The following is a 15,931-nucleotide window of genomic DNA, read 5'->3' as shown; positions in this document are numbered from 1 at the left end:
GATACAGAGTTCTTTCAACTTCCGGTCATGACCACCCCGTGCAGATCCTTTAACGCCTTGGTACAGTAATTTACAACAACGTAAGCGTGTACTGCCAAAGCGTGTACTGCAGGCATGAAAAGCTTGTCCACAGGCCGCACAGGCCGTTCAGTTTCCGCGAGTACCTGCAGGCCCAAGAGGGGGAGCAAAGGATCACATGCTACAGCAGAAGAAGCGCGGGGACACAGCTGCATCGCAACCGACCACTCCACTGGGGGTCAAATCACTGTATACATTCTGGCTGCACCACCGCCTCAAGGGGTGGTAAAGGAGGAGGAACCACTGGGGGCAGTTTCGGGCAGTAAAAGGTGCCTTTCACATCCCATTAAGCTCCTCATGTATTTCCCGGGAAGAAAGGCACAAGGGTGGGGCCCTGAGAACCAGCACAAGCCACCCTTAACTACCAATCCAATCCAGCCTCGAGAGCTCGGGAGGCGGTGGACATTGTATTTCACTGAACCCCATCACTGCCTCAGTGGCCTGGGCGCATTACCATAACCATTTCTAGATCTGTATTCAGTACAGTCAACGCCTGGTAGACGCCGAGCAAAACCAAATCTTCATTTCCAGAAATGTCTGGCACACCATCCGATGCAGCAATTGACTTTACTGATCATCAGGGGAGCTCCAAGAGGGTACAGCTGATACCCCATGTGAGGGTCCAGACTGCCTTTTGCAGCTCCACTGGTTGCAGAGTTTAAGCATTGTGTCACAATCCAAAATGGACCCCACCTGTCTGCAGCCAGGATGAGAACCAAGTCGAGAGCAAACACAAGCTTTCTGGCTCCTTTCAAGATGACAGAGCCTGCCCATCACCCGAGATGACCACCTCCTCGTGAAGGAGATGATTCATCCACAACCGCCACCTCAGCATGCTTAGTGCCCAGGCACCTGCGAGGCAGCGATTGCTGACCATCACCTAACACCAGGTAACAACCGCATCCAGAAACACACAGGTGTATCGCCATCTGAAGCAAATACCCACGAGCTTGTCTTCCAAGACGCGCCGAGTTTGCTGTGACGAAGCGCTTGTCTTTAGAAAGACGCACACGCGAATTCTCTTTTAGTGCTGAGGCAACAGGCGATAGCCGCTTTGCACACAAGCGAGGGATAGTGCAGCCCGATTGATGGCAACCTACTGCGACACAGGAACGACCTCCGCTGCAAACGCCATACTCCCAAAACTTCGTGATTATCTTTGGAGCAGAACAGACATGCTCGGCTCGGCGAAAAGTTGAATATGCGCTGCACCTGTTGCTTATCTATACTCGTGCTGTAATCAGCGGCAGCTGGATGTGATTAGCGCATGCCAATCTTCAATTGGCTCATTTAGATACACTCAGAAGTAGATTGGTCTCGAAGCAAGATCCCAATTTGTCGGGTCATCCGACATGACTCGGAGTGACCAACTGAGAAGGGAACAAAGGTTTCCTCCACAAATCTAAGGCTTACACACATCGTTGCAGTACCTTGATCATGCAAAGAAGATTTCCTTGGGAAAAACAACCTGATCTTGAGCCACCACTGTACAGGTCTCATGTACAGCAGGTCAGAAGGGTATCATGCTGGGCGCAGCTGCCATCAGACCCAGTAACTTTTGAAACTGCTTGACAGTGAGCGACCAGCATTCTCTCACTCTCTTGATGAACTGAAAATTGGACTCGTTTCGAGCAGGAGACATTCATGCCTGCATGAAGTGGCCGAATCCCACACCATGCCTAGATAAGTGGCCTTCTGAGCGCGGAGAAAGCACACTATTCTCTGCGTTCAGTCTCAACCTCAAACATCTGATATGATCTAGAACAACATCTCAATGATCACTTCCTCTCTCCAGCTGAACTAATATTAGCCAGTTGTCTGTGTAGTTTAGGACATGAACACCTGAAGCTGCAGCAGAGCTGAGGCTGCATCCTACTACTTTTATAACGGCACCGCCCAGGACGCCCACGCCCTTCAATGCACAGATTCTACAGCAGATTCAGAGAATGGTCTGAATCTGGGCCTAACCCTAACCTAACCTAAGCAACCCCTGACCCTAACTTCAACCTAGTGTGAAATCCAGTCTCTATGTGCTGACTACTGTGAAGGAGGCAGCTAGCTTAATGGTCAGATTTAGCCAGTCTGTCTGCTTCTTTCTGCTCCCTTAAGTCGCGTTTAGAGAGAAGAGCAGCACCACCCCAGGCAGGATGAAGTCCATCTCTTTAGAAGTCAGGTCTGCACTAAAAATGTCCAGTTGTCTATAAAGCCTATGTTATATTTCCACCTTGAAATCTATTTTTAAAATGATGCATTTTCAGTCCCCAAAGCACCATTCTGTGTAAACAAACAGGCAAATGCATAAAAATGGCCTCTAAGGCACATTTAGAAAAGCTACTTAAATGTCCTATTTGATCTATAGCCTATGGTTTAATCTTAATTCCTGTCTGTGAAACAAGGCCTATTTTTATGTTGTATACTGAGCTTGCATTTTTACATTCTATGTTCAGTGAGACATAACTGAGGGCCTAAAGATTAGATATCCTAAATTTGTTCAAAAACAGCTGTTGTTTTTTATGTTTCTATTCTGTATGTGATGGTATATTTTAACATGAAAAATTGACATTCGTCAGCAAGATCAAGCAAAATCAAGATTCATTATTTTATATAATACCCTTCTTTGGATGTGAATTCAGACACCTAAAATACCTAATTGCTCTTGTGATTATTGTTATTATTATTATTATTATTATACAAATATAACCAATGTAATCTCTTAATAGTAAGGTAGAAAATGTTGTTCAGAGTAGTTTAATATTAAATTGCAGTAAAAAATAAAAAACATTGATTTACATGTCAATTAACATTTCTCTACTTCACAATATGACAATATAGAACATTTTACTTTTATTTATTTATTTTTCATTATATGCACCTCATTGAGAAGTACTGTAAATTTTACTTGATATAATGTCATACATGACACTTCAGAAACCACTCAGTAAACAATTAAATTATCACAGCTCATTTAACAGTTGCATCATGTATTTTGTTTGCTTCTTGTGATGTTTACAATATTGCCCCTGGATGTTTTTGACGCTAAAATGGTGTATCTTCCAATTAGGCTTTAATTAAAGGGTTTCTTAACTGTGTCTTTTCATGTTTTGAAGACAACAAATTGGTGAGGACTTGCAAAACTCAGGTGAGCCACAAATTCAACACACAAGCACACACATGTTCCTGCAAACAACAGTAACAACAATAATAACATCTTTATTATATATAACAACAAGAAATCATATATAATCATATGTATATTGTAGTATAATGTTAATATAGGCATATTGTTTTGTTTGTCAATAGAACTTAGATGTTGCTTTTTCCATCATCGTTGTTTTGTATTTTGTTCAGGCTTAAGCAGGATGATATAGCACTTAGGGTGCAAATAAGCAGAAAAGCAAACCAGTACTTGAGGATAAAATAGCAAATATCTCAACAGCTACAGTAAATTTTCCAGGAGAACTGACATATGCTGGTATAAATGTGATCCATACAGCACAGAATATGAGCATACTGAATGTGATGAATTTGGCTTCGTTAAAGTTATCAGGCAGTTAATGAGCCAAAAAGCCAGAATAAAACACAAGACAGACAGTAGGTCGATATAACCCAGCACAGCCCAGAAACCTATAGTAGAACCCAGACTGCACTCAAGAATGATCTTTTCCTTATAATATTTCATATTTTTGTAAGGAAATGGAGGAGACATTGTAAGCCAAAGCACACAGATAAGAACTTGTATAAGTGTAAAGGAAAAAACACTTAGTCGTTGTTGTGCAGGCCCAAACCATTTCATGACATTACTTCCAGGAAGTGTAGCCTTAAAGGCCATTAACACCACTATTGTTTTCCCAAAACACAGGAGATACAAAGAACAAAAGTGATCCCAAATGCTGTGTGACGCAACATACAGGACCACTCAGTAGGCCGACCAATGAAAGTAAGTGAACAGAGGAAACATAGACATAATGAGAAGAGCAACAGGAAGCTCAGCTCTGAGTTGTTGGCTTTTACTATGGGGGTGTCTTTCTTACTGTAAAACAGGATGGCCACCAATACAGTTATTCCTACTCCAAACAGTGAGAAAAAGACTAGCACTATACCCATAACTTCTGTGAATGACAGAAACTCTATAGCCTTTAGCACACATTTATTTTTTTCTCATCATTAGACCAGTATTCCCCTGGACACTGCTTGCAGTTATTTGAATCTGGAAAGGAAGTTGTTTTTACTATGGTTAGAGATAGATAGATAGATAGATAGATAGATAGATAGATAGATAGATAGATAGATAGACAGATAGATACATACATACATAAAATTATTTATGAACTCGTTTCATAAAAACTGCACCCTGAAGAGCAGAAGAAGACCACAAAAGAGCAACTAACCAATTTTCTTTGGAACTTTGAGATGAACTGAAGATTACCTGTCTCATTACTGATTTCTCCTTCTGCACATGAAATACAGTCATAACAGCAGACAGGTCTTCCTTTCTGTGCAGCCTTTCTAGTGCCTGGAGGACAGCTCTCACTGCACACAGACCTTGGCTTACATTGAGAAATTTTATTATGTGAAATTACTCTCATGCGTATTATGCATATATGTATGATTTTGGCATTATGGCTACCCAGTTTAAACACTGAACAAACTTTGTTATTGCCATTTACCTTCAGCTGTCCTCCAGTCCAGATTATATTTTCAGTCTTAACCACAAAGCGCTGGTCAGGGGAGTGAGGCATCATAGTATCCCACAGATTTAAATTGGATTGATCCATTTGAGTCCTGCTGCCAGTTCACAACTTCATATTGGGCTACTGTTGCACCAGTGCTGTCAAACCAAACATAATCTCCAAACTTTACAGTGAAATTTACCTTTTTCAGAGCCTCAACCACCTAGTAAAAAGACATATCAGATGTAACTGACAAATTGTTATACAATGTCAACCAGAAATAATTTAGTCTTTATCTTTAACTATTCAGATCAATTCTGTATCTATGTATGTATTTATTTATTTTAGTGCTGTCAATGATTACTTGTGATTATTCATATGCAAAATAAAACCTTTTTTTTTGGTTACATAATATATGCTTGTGTGTTGTGAAAATGTATTATGTATATGTAAATACACACACATGCATGCCTACATTTTAAAAAAAAAGTGATATAAATATATTTGTATATTAATTACATGAACATACATGTAAATACATGTAAATATTAAAAAAATATATATTTTTACATACTTGCTGTGGTTGTATTGTCAGGCCTTTCTCACAACCTTTTTGTTGTCTGCATTTGAGTAGAACATGCACTGAATGAGCCACAGCATAAACTGCTTTATAAAGCGTTGCTTGAAAATCTGTGCTCAGGCACATCTTCATTGTAATTTTTCAACACAAGCAGATCCTGATATCTGCTGCAATTTACTTTGATTTGAGAATCATTACCTTCACTCCGTGAGCAGGGTAAAGCTGTGTCCCAGAATGTTTTTATAACATAATCAGCAAAACCTTCGATATTGATTTTCTCATTGCAAACCCCAGTGAACCTCCCAGAACATGAAAGGTTGTTGGAGTGATTAAACTTTTGAAGTTGTCCATGCCTCCACACCGACTAGTTGGAGGCCCGTAATGTTCTGAAAACTTAGCTGTTCAATTAATAAGCTCATCTCAAGAAATGAAATAAATGCAACAATCACTTTTGCTGTGCCTTTTTTATTGTGTCTACCACTTTTGAGTTTTTCATACTCTGTTCTGTAGAATTTCACTGAGTATTCCACACAGATCCCTTCCTTCTGAGCCGTGTTGAGAAATATGGCCATACCATTGTTTCCCATAGTCATTGTCACTGTTCACAGCTCCAACCCAAGACCAGCCAAAGTGCTTAACTATATATGCAAGCGCTCTGCCTGCCAGTGATAATCACTAGAAATAGTCCTGAAGAATGATGGGTAATCTTTTCTATTGCTAAGACATTCACAGGAGGCAGCATGACTAATCTTAAAAAGAGAGACAGATAAGAAGAAACAGTGAAATTGTTAATATGAAAGGTGAAAGGTGAAAAAAAAGTCTTATTTTCCACCTACCACTGGAATTTTAAAAGGTCCTGTAGTTCTGGACAAAATTACTGTGGCGGAGGACTCTGTTTCCCCAATAATAGCATGTATAGGAGAATTTCCACTGCATGTGTCCCGTGCTACAAACTCTAAACCATTCATTAGTCCCATAGTTGCACTCATAGAAGACATTCTTGAACTACAGGTATCATAAATTTTGTAGCCAATAGACACATTTGGAAGCAAACTTTCACTTCTATTAATCTCTTCAATGGCAAAGATCATGATTTGAGCTAGTGAAAATCTCTCAGATTGACACTGTGAAAACATTAAACCAGCAAACAGCAACTAAATAAATAAACAGATAAAGACCATTTTGAAGTAAAAGAAATGCATATTTGTAAAAGAAATGTACTAAATTTCACATATTATAACAGACCTGGTACATGATAGTAACTGAGGTTTTTGTGTAAACTTGAATGAAGATAATGTCTCTATGCTGTGTACTGGAAAAAGTGCTCCGATAGTTATGTCTCCTTCCTTGAAAAGCAGAGGGTCCTTAGGTTCACCCATTATCTGACAAGGAGTGTTCTCTGCCTGTGCTTGAAGCTGAATGAAACACAGGAGTACGTAAAGAAACTGAAGCATCCCAAGACTAATCTCAACAGCATCTGCCAAATGCACCTAATAAAGTATTTCGACTTTTATAGACATCATTATTATGGATGAATGATTGCAAATGTAGCCAGTGACCTCACATATTTTCCATGTTTTCTTTATTAAGTGAATCAATCTTTGTAGTTTAGCTACTTTTATATATAACACAAAACAACAGAAAGTAAACATCTCAGAATGTGTACTAAAGCTATTTGTGTATACCGTCTAGTCCATGTGTATGGGTAATTGACAGATACATGGATAATATATTTTTAACATTGTGTCTAATTGAATATTTACTATTCTAGTAATATTTCACTATAATCACCCCAAAAGGTCTTGAAGTTCACTTAAACTTGTGTCCTTTTAACAAACAATATATATATATATATATATATATATATATATATATATATATATATATATATTACCTCTTTCACACCTGACTGTTACATAATCACACTTTATTTACCTGCCAGTTTTATCATCTGTTTAATTTTTATTTAATTTTTTTAGTTTTTTTGTTTTAGTGTTCTAATTAACTTTTGGATGTTTACGAAACTGCATATCTTGTGTTTCAGTACAGTATAGCTCCTGGCAATGTTTGTGATTAAATGATTATTTTTTGTTTTTAAGTTCATTGACGTATCTATAAAATTTACACCAGTCAGTTTTGCACTATGTAGAGTGTCAATGTTAATTTAACAAATAAATGTTTCACCAATAAATAACAAAAAACCCTTGGCGTTTCATGTCAAAAATGACTGGCCTACAAAAAGTTAAATAAAGCTTAGAAATCTCTTGTACTTCAGTTTAAGTGAAACAAGTATTATTTGTATATATATATATATATATATATATATATATATATATATATATATATATATATATATATATATATATATATTTTTTTTTTTTTTTTTTTTTTTGCCAAGCGGTAGAATGACACTAAGTCAATTTAATGTTGAATAGTGATTTCAACCGACTACGCCACCTAGGGTATGAACTGAGACCCCAAGAACTCACTAATGAACAGGTCCATGTCAAGGGTGGAACAGTGTAAAACACTAGATGAAAAGCTCAAATACAAGTTCTTTATTACATTCAATTACAAAAGGAGTCCAACATCCGCGCTCAAACCAGTCCAGATTGAAAGCAATCCCAGTGGTGACTCACGCTGTTCGTTTCCCGACTGCACTGTACAGGACTGTATGTTCACTATAAGCCACCTCAACCAAATGCAAAGTACCTGTGTCACAAACACCAATGCAGGCACTCAAACCTCTTCTCTTGCTCGTCTTCTGCTTGTCCAGTTTTAAATCCAATTACACGGTGCTGCCCCCTTCTGTCTCAAGCGATCATCTCTTTTAACACTTACGATTCCAGTCCAAGATCTAATCTAAGATTTTAAATTCCTATATGTGCTCAAAAAATGTTACGTGCATTCATTAAATATATTATTTTTGCTTGGCGTACCTATGTCATGACATCATCCCATGTAATCTTGTATATGTCGTTATTGAATGAAGTACATCAGATAAGGGGATTGAACAGTGTTTCTTGTATGGTCAATTTAATTAATTTATTTAATTGTTAAGGGTAAATACTTATGAAAATGTCACATATAATTTGGTGCTTATATGTACATTCTGAGTATCTTATCTTTTTTCTACAAAAAATATGTGTTTTGAGAGTCACAGTGTGGACACTTCAACATTTGAATTGTATAGAATAAGAGAGTGTTAAATAGCCTGTTGATCATATTTTCTTCTATTATGAAAAGCGCTGAGGTTTTGATATAGGCATGGGCTTTTATTATGCACTGTCATCACTGTAGTGATCTCTCTCTTTTTCTCATTTTCATTATTCATCTTTATATAGTTCTTTCAGAAGTACTACACACACTGGTGCATAAGCACATACAGCATATTTGTTAACTTGACAGCGCAACCTGTTCATTACCAAAATAAAAATATAGTTAAAGAAACATAAAAAGTTGCACTGCTCAATTTAAATAGTACATACAGTCTGCCATTCAGCATAAGCACCACCTTACTGTGCAGTTGATTTAGCCTATATTTTAGAAAGAAAAGTCTTGGTTACATATGTAAACCTTATTCCCTAAAGGAGGGAATGGAGACTTAAAGTTTAATGGACTTTGAGTGTATTAAATTGAGCCAATGCACATTGGCATGCGCTGATTGCATGCAACTGCCACTGTGTGAGACAGTGTGAGTATAAGAAAGGTAGAGTGTGCAATGCTGAGCTGGTGACCAAAGTGCCATGACTGCTGCCCCTTCCAGTGTCCTGTCCAGCGTGTCCACAGGGTGTCCTGCCTCTGAGTCAGTAAATCCTTCCTCAGAGGAATTGGCCAAGGAAGGGCTATCACGAGGAGCATGAGTTCTGGAAAGCAGATTTGAGTGGGTCAATAAGGCACCATTAACAGGACCTACTACTCATCCTCCCTAAGCTTGCATACTGGAGAAGGGCCTGGGGTCAGCAGAAGAACAACTGGCAATGAGCATTTTCTAGAGAGGCCAACAGGTCTACCTGGGCTTCTCCAAAATGACTCCAAATCAGCTGAGCCATTCTAGGATTGGAGTCACCACTTTCTGGGGAGTGCAACTTGGGACAGGCCTGGTTTTACAGGCCTGTAATGTGAATTGCACAAAGTGACTTCAGATGCTTCTGTTTCCAAAGGAGTATGTGGTGGGTGAGTTGTGACATGCAACAGGGGCGCAAAACCTCTGAGACGGTTGATGTACACAATGGTTACAGTGTTGTCTGAAGCACTCGCTGGCCCGCAAGCCTGTCTAGCGTATCCCAGCAAATGGTGGTGGAGGAATCTGTGTAGATCACAGCATGCCTGGAGACCTGTTCCAGAGGCAGGCTGGTGTCACTTGGACCTGGTCAGTACCGTGTTTCCATGCATATCTTGGGACTCAGCCAGGAAGCCAGTGTTGAAGTGGTCTCATATGAAGGAGTCTCAACAATGTGACTGCCGCTGCAGCTGCCATATGCCCCAGGAGCCTCTAAAAATTATTCAGTGGGTCCGCTGTCCTGCTCTTAAACATATTAATGTGATTCAACAAAGAGCACAATCCTGCATAAGGCATGCTATTTGTTTGAGTCAGTTCCATCCCGAGACCCAGAGGCGCACCATGCACCAGCGCAAAGGAGGAGGCAACCGCCCGGTTTGGAGTAAGCTCTTACCCTAGGGGGCAAGGTACCCCTGGTACGCCAAGGTGATGGCATTCACTATCCAGTGGGCCAACCTCTGCTTGCATGTTTCATATGAAGCAAACCAAGCAGCGTGACTACAACTGTGGAAGCCTTATGCCTCAGGAGCATCCTGATGTTGTATAAGCCTTAAGCCTTCTGAACAAAAGCTTGCGCAGGGCCAGTTCAGAACTTCGCAGATCCAGGATCGGTCAAGGGCCACCCCTTTCTTGCGTACAATAAAGTAGGGGCTATAAAACCCTTTCTCCACTTCGGCTGGAGGGGCCGGCTCAATTGCATCCTTTGCCAGGAGGACAAATCTCCTCTTACAAGATAGGAGTATTCTGGGTTGCCACAGAAGTATTGAAAATGCCACTGAACCTGGGAGGTCACTGGGTGAATTGAATCCCATAGCTGAGCTGAATCGTCAGGATAAGCCAGCTAGGACTGGGTAGTGACATCCACACATTCAAACTATTCACGAGTGGCATTGTTGGCCTTGATGGGGTCTCAGCATGAGGTGGAGTGGATGTTGTTGCTGCGAGGAGTGCCCTTGGCGATGAGCAGGCAGAGGCGAAACCCTGCGTGCAGGGGCAGTGGCAGCTGTAGGATCATGCCAGAGGAGGATGTGCTGAATGAAATGTGGTCATTTCCTCAGTCTGCTCTTTTTGCCGTTCATTCTGTAGCCACTACACCATTGACTGTCCGGACTCTCAACCTACAAAGCAATCCAGATCATTCATTAGTGGGGTCAGTATCTGTAGGATTAACAAACAACCCAATGGTCACAACTTTGATGGTCCATTGTGAAAATTTGAAGTAATCAAGTTTATTCAGCATTTTCTCACCCTCCTAACACATCATGTCCTTTGTCATGACATCAATCTAATTGAGATTGCCAAAACAAAAGGTTGCGAAAATGAAAAAAACACTTGCCATTCTTATCACAATAATCATGTTCACTGGTCTCTGATGCAGGGAGTAATCCTTCCAGATGTATTCTAAATCAAGTTTCAGTAGAAACCAAGGATAAACTGTTTTGGACTCAACAGGACCAGATGGAGAACCAAGAGCAGATTGTTTCACTGTTCTTTTGTTTAAAAGGTTAATTAATCTCAACCTTTATCAGAACTGGGCAGGTTCTGTTAACTTTGACAGCTCCAGGAGAAAAAATGCACTATTCAACAACCTTCATCAAGCACTTTAAGATGCTCTTAAATTCCACCCTTGCACCCCACAACTTTTCTACTTAAAAAACAATCCAGCAGAACTCACGGAGCACTTCTGATAATAACCTATTATATTCTTTCTCAGTCATATAATAAAAGTTTTGTTTTGAAATGGGAGCCTTTTATTTATTTGTCTAAATTATATTTAATATTAGGACATTAAAGTAGTATACTACATAGTATTAGAACATTATCATATACTACGGCTATATACAGCTAACATTTTATTTACATTAACATAAAAGGCCAAATCTAAATGGTTTTCTTCCCTTTCCTTTAAAGTAAATATAGAAAGATATATTTTAATCAGGGCTTTTCAAAACAAACATCTGCAGTGTTAGGGCCAAATGAGATCAGTAAATCATAATGGTGCAGTGTTATGGCGCTTGGTGGTTTTGTGGAGAGAGAGAGCCTAAGGGAAGCTAAATATGTGAAGCTGAGGGATCCTTTAATGAACCATCATATGCTGGGTTTTTTAATGAAAAGCCACGAGGGCACTACAGTTTTTTTGAGGCTTTGAAGAAGAACTGGAGGTTTTACCAGGGAGGGCAGGAGCAAGTGGACTGTTTTGAAGGCGCCAACACTGGAGTGTGGAGTAGCACTGGAATAGCAAATTGCAGGTTGCCAGCCACTCAACGGAGCTGTGTTTTACAGAACTACTACTGTAAACAGCAATTAAGGTGCAGTCTAAGTCCAAAAGTAACTTCCATCTCGACTAGAGAATCCAAATGGGCAAATTATTCAACAACCTTCATCAAGCACTTTAGATCTTGAGAAGGGTCATCAACTACGGATCACAGGCGGCGCCAAACAACTAGCGGCTCAGAACATCATGAGCAGCGGCTCAAATTACGGGGCGGCCATCTTGAGGCATCAGGCGGCCATCGGAGAAGTTATAAATGCACTATAATAAGCTGACCCACATTAAAGTCTAAATGATATTAGAAAATTTTCATAGAGGTCAAACTGTATCGGGTGCCCTGCTGAATAAAGACCTACAACTACCTGGCCACTAAATTGAGATTCTTCAAATGAGCCTGAGCGGCGGATCAAAAAAAGGACCAGGGCTATAGTATTTGACCAGAAGGCCACCGGTGTGGATAGGGTCAAAATCTAACTGAGACAGAACCTAGGGATGGCTTTGCACATTTGTAGAGGGAGGACTACCAAGAAGGCTGGCTTGGTGAAATTCTAATACTACAGTATAGTATTTACATTAACATAAGGCCAAATCTAAATGGTTTTTCTTCCCTTTCCTTTAAAGTAAATATAGAAAGATATATTTTAATCAGGGCTTTTCAAAACATCTGTTCACTCAGTGCAATCATAAAAAAAAAGGTGCAGTGTTAAGTCAGCTAAATAAGGTCGTACCATCATATATTTTAATGAAAATCGCTTTTCGGTTTTTGATGAAGAAGAAGAAGGGAGGGCAGAGTGTTACATGAAGCTTGTAGGGAATAAATTGTAAGGAAATTGGGTTGCCAGCCACTTACTGTGTTTTTACAGAACTACTACTGTAAACAGAATTAACAGTCTAGTACTATGTACAGTTTATGTACAGTGTAAGGAGGTGAATCAAAACCTGTATATGCATTAAGACTGATCTGAGAAGGGTCAAAAAGAGTAAACAACTAGATGATCCAAATTTAATCACAACTAGAGGGATCAGCAGTTACATTTTAATAAATATAACTAAATCACGAAAGATTGAAGTCAGATAAAATTATGTATAAGGTCAGTACTACAATTGGAAACAAAAGATTAACAAATATTAGCGAGACTCAAATTTTAACGAGACTCAAAGAAAAGACCGAACACGCATTGACCTTCGACCAGGGCCTCTGGATTCCGTTCTGCAGGAAAAGGGGGACCGTTACAGTTGGTGACCCCGACGTGATCTCCTGTGATCTTCTGTCGGAGAAGGTCTTTTCAGCGCGAGCTCCAAGAAGAGGTTTGAGCTTCTTCTCTATTCTTCAGCTGCTGTGGTAAGTCAATTCTTTTTTGCCTTTTAGAAGTGTGAAGGGAAAGTGTACACGCCCCCCATATAGGCACATTTGTAGAATGAGTCGGAATACTCATTGTTAGACCGGAGAAATCCGGTGGGGCTAAGAATTAGACGAAACCACACAAATTCACAGGGAAAAGATAGCAGCAGAGTAGGTGAGGAATGAAGAATCTCGATGCGATTATCAAAGTTGGAAGAACATCAATCATTTCAATCAATCATTTTTATTTATATAGCGCTTTTAACAACACAGGTTGCATCAAAGCACTGTACAGTATAAGGTAGAAGAGTACAATGATAGGGATGTATAATGTGAGTGACCAATTTCTTATTAAATGCAGAGACGGTCGATATTTAAAGAGACTGTACATATCGCTGATGTAATTTCTACAGGGCTTGCTTTAATGTTGTTCTTTCAGGTGACTACTCTGCCCTCACACACCCTCAACCAGCGCAGCCTGCTCCGACAACAATTTGGCTGTAGACATCGGACTGAGTTCACCTCCTCATGGTCCCTTAGGCACCACTCAGAGTTTGGCCCAATGGACCAGGGAAGGACTGTAAGCAGGTGAATCAAAACCTGTACATGCATTAAGACTGATCTGAGAAGGGATATCCAAAGGAACAAAAGAACTTCAAAAAGAGAGTAAACAACACCCCCAGTAATCACTTATATTATGGAAAAGATTAAGAAGTATCAGTCTGAGTATATAAGGAAAGTGACAAAACACAACAAGGCGCGATTCTGTAGCCAGATCGGCCCATAGTGTGGTGTGTGTCTTCATACACTACACTATGTACTTTTTAGAGACCAGGCATACTGACCTTTTAAGTTTGTTTTATTTTGTTTTGTGTTATTTTTGTACTGCTGATCAGTTGTGCAAATGTTTATCAATTATACCAATTTGGAAACTGTTCTTGCCTGGCAAAATAAATGTTAATCTTGGTTAACTTCTGAGGTTTTCCGCATTGTTGGCATGCTAGGGTGAGTCAGATCAACGATCGATGGATGGAGCCGTCTTGAGATCTTGACTTCTGGCCACGAAAATGGCTTAGCATGCTATTACTAACGCATAAAAAATTACTCTTTTTGAGTTTATCGAGGAGATGGCTGCATTAAGGTAAGCGATCTACGGGGTAGCCTCTGACTAAGACCTGGACTAGCCCAGATGTGTCTTGAGTCTGTTCTGGCCAAACTAGGAAATATTATAGTTAATTAATGATCCAAATTTAATCACAACTAGAGGGATCAGCAGTTACATTTTAATAAATATAAAATCACAAAAGATTGGAGTCAGATAAAATTATGTATACGGTCAGTTCTACAATTGGAAACAAAAGATTAACAAATATTAGTGATTTTTAACGAAATGCAAAAAAAAGACTGAACACGCATTGACCTTCGACCAGGGCCTCTGGATTCCGTTCTGCAGGAAAAGGGGGACCCTTACAACAGTAATTTTCCCTAAAGGGAATACTGTAGTTAGTGTTTTTCATTCTGTACTCTTCAACTGAATAAAGTACATTAAAAAATGCTTACTGGTCACAACAGGAAGTAGAATACAACAATTTCTGAGTTTTACAATGTTTTATTTTTTTTAGGCAAAAACACAAGCAAATTGCTCAATGTGAACATATTTAGACCTGTGAGTTAACAGTGCTGTACTATTTTTGTAAAACATGTCCAGTTTTCTTTAAAGTTACTTTCCCTTTTTTGGCCTTTGATCCACATTCAGGATTTATATTGTCACGGTTTGAGGAGAGATGAGGCAGGCAGACAGGAGAATACTTGAACTTTTTAATAAACTTAGGAGCGGCGAAACGCCGAGCAAACATTTGCTCAAAACAACGTAAACACAACAGGAAATACTCAAGTGTGGGAAGTCCTAGTCAGAAGGGGTATTCCGCAGGAGTGTAGCTAGCGAACGTGCAGACGGAAGCGTGAGGTCGTAACTTCAATCCCAGCTGAAGAACGACTGGGCTTCCAGTGTATATATGGGAGTGAGTTGATTACTGACAGGTGTGGTGAACAGGTGGTTAGAATTCAGGTGATGATGAGCGGGTGATTGGCGTGGGAGACGGTGATCTGGCGGGTGTGTTTGTGACACTACCCCCCCTCGAACGGCGACGGGGACGGCCACGGGGACGTGGAGCTGGGCATTCCGGATGGGCCTGGTGAAAGTCTCGGAGGAGTGTTGGGTCCAAGATGTCATTGCGGTTTACCCATGACCGTTCCTCTGGGCCAAAATTCTCCCAGTCAATTAGGTACTGGAGGCGGCCGCCCCGTCGCAGAGAGCCAAGGATTTCCTGTACCCGGTAGATGGTCTCGGTGGGCTCGATCTCGGGAGGCGGGGGTGGTTCGGGTCTGTGGAGGGAGGAAGAACAGGATTAGTGTATTTCTCCAGTTTGAGGTAGAGGTGGTGGTATCTCAGGCGGGTTAGGACTTGACGTACGTGTAGGCGATGAGTTGGTCGATCAGGGGAGTAAATGAGGATGTTGTCAATATAGATGATGAGGAATCGGTTTAGCATGTCTCGGAAGATCTCATTCATGAAATCCTGGAACACTGAGGGACTGTTGGCGAGGCCATACGGCATGACAAGATATTCGTAGTGTCGGTGGGAGTGATGAGACGCTGTTTTCCATTCGTCACCCCTGCGGGTGCGAATAAGATTGTAGGCGCGGAG

At 40.3% G+C, this 15,931-nt stretch overlaps 1 pseudogene; it reads right to left on the bottom strand.

Annotated features, from left to right (window-relative positions):
- LOC122322975 overlaps positions 1-15,457 on the bottom strand; it is a 22,030-nt pseudogene extending 6,573 nt beyond the window's left edge.
- Between the last annotated feature and the right edge of the window lie 474 nt (positions 15,458-15,931).

Source organism: Puntigrus tetrazona, chromosome 18 (assembly GCF_018831695.1).
Source record: "Puntigrus tetrazona isolate hp1 chromosome 18, ASM1883169v1, whole genome shotgun sequence".
Taxonomy (NCBI): domain Eukaryota; kingdom Metazoa; phylum Chordata; class Actinopteri; order Cypriniformes; family Cyprinidae; genus Puntigrus; species Puntigrus tetrazona.
The sequence above is the reverse complement of the archived record's forward strand: the minus strand, read 5'-3'. Positions and strand labels throughout refer to the sequence as shown.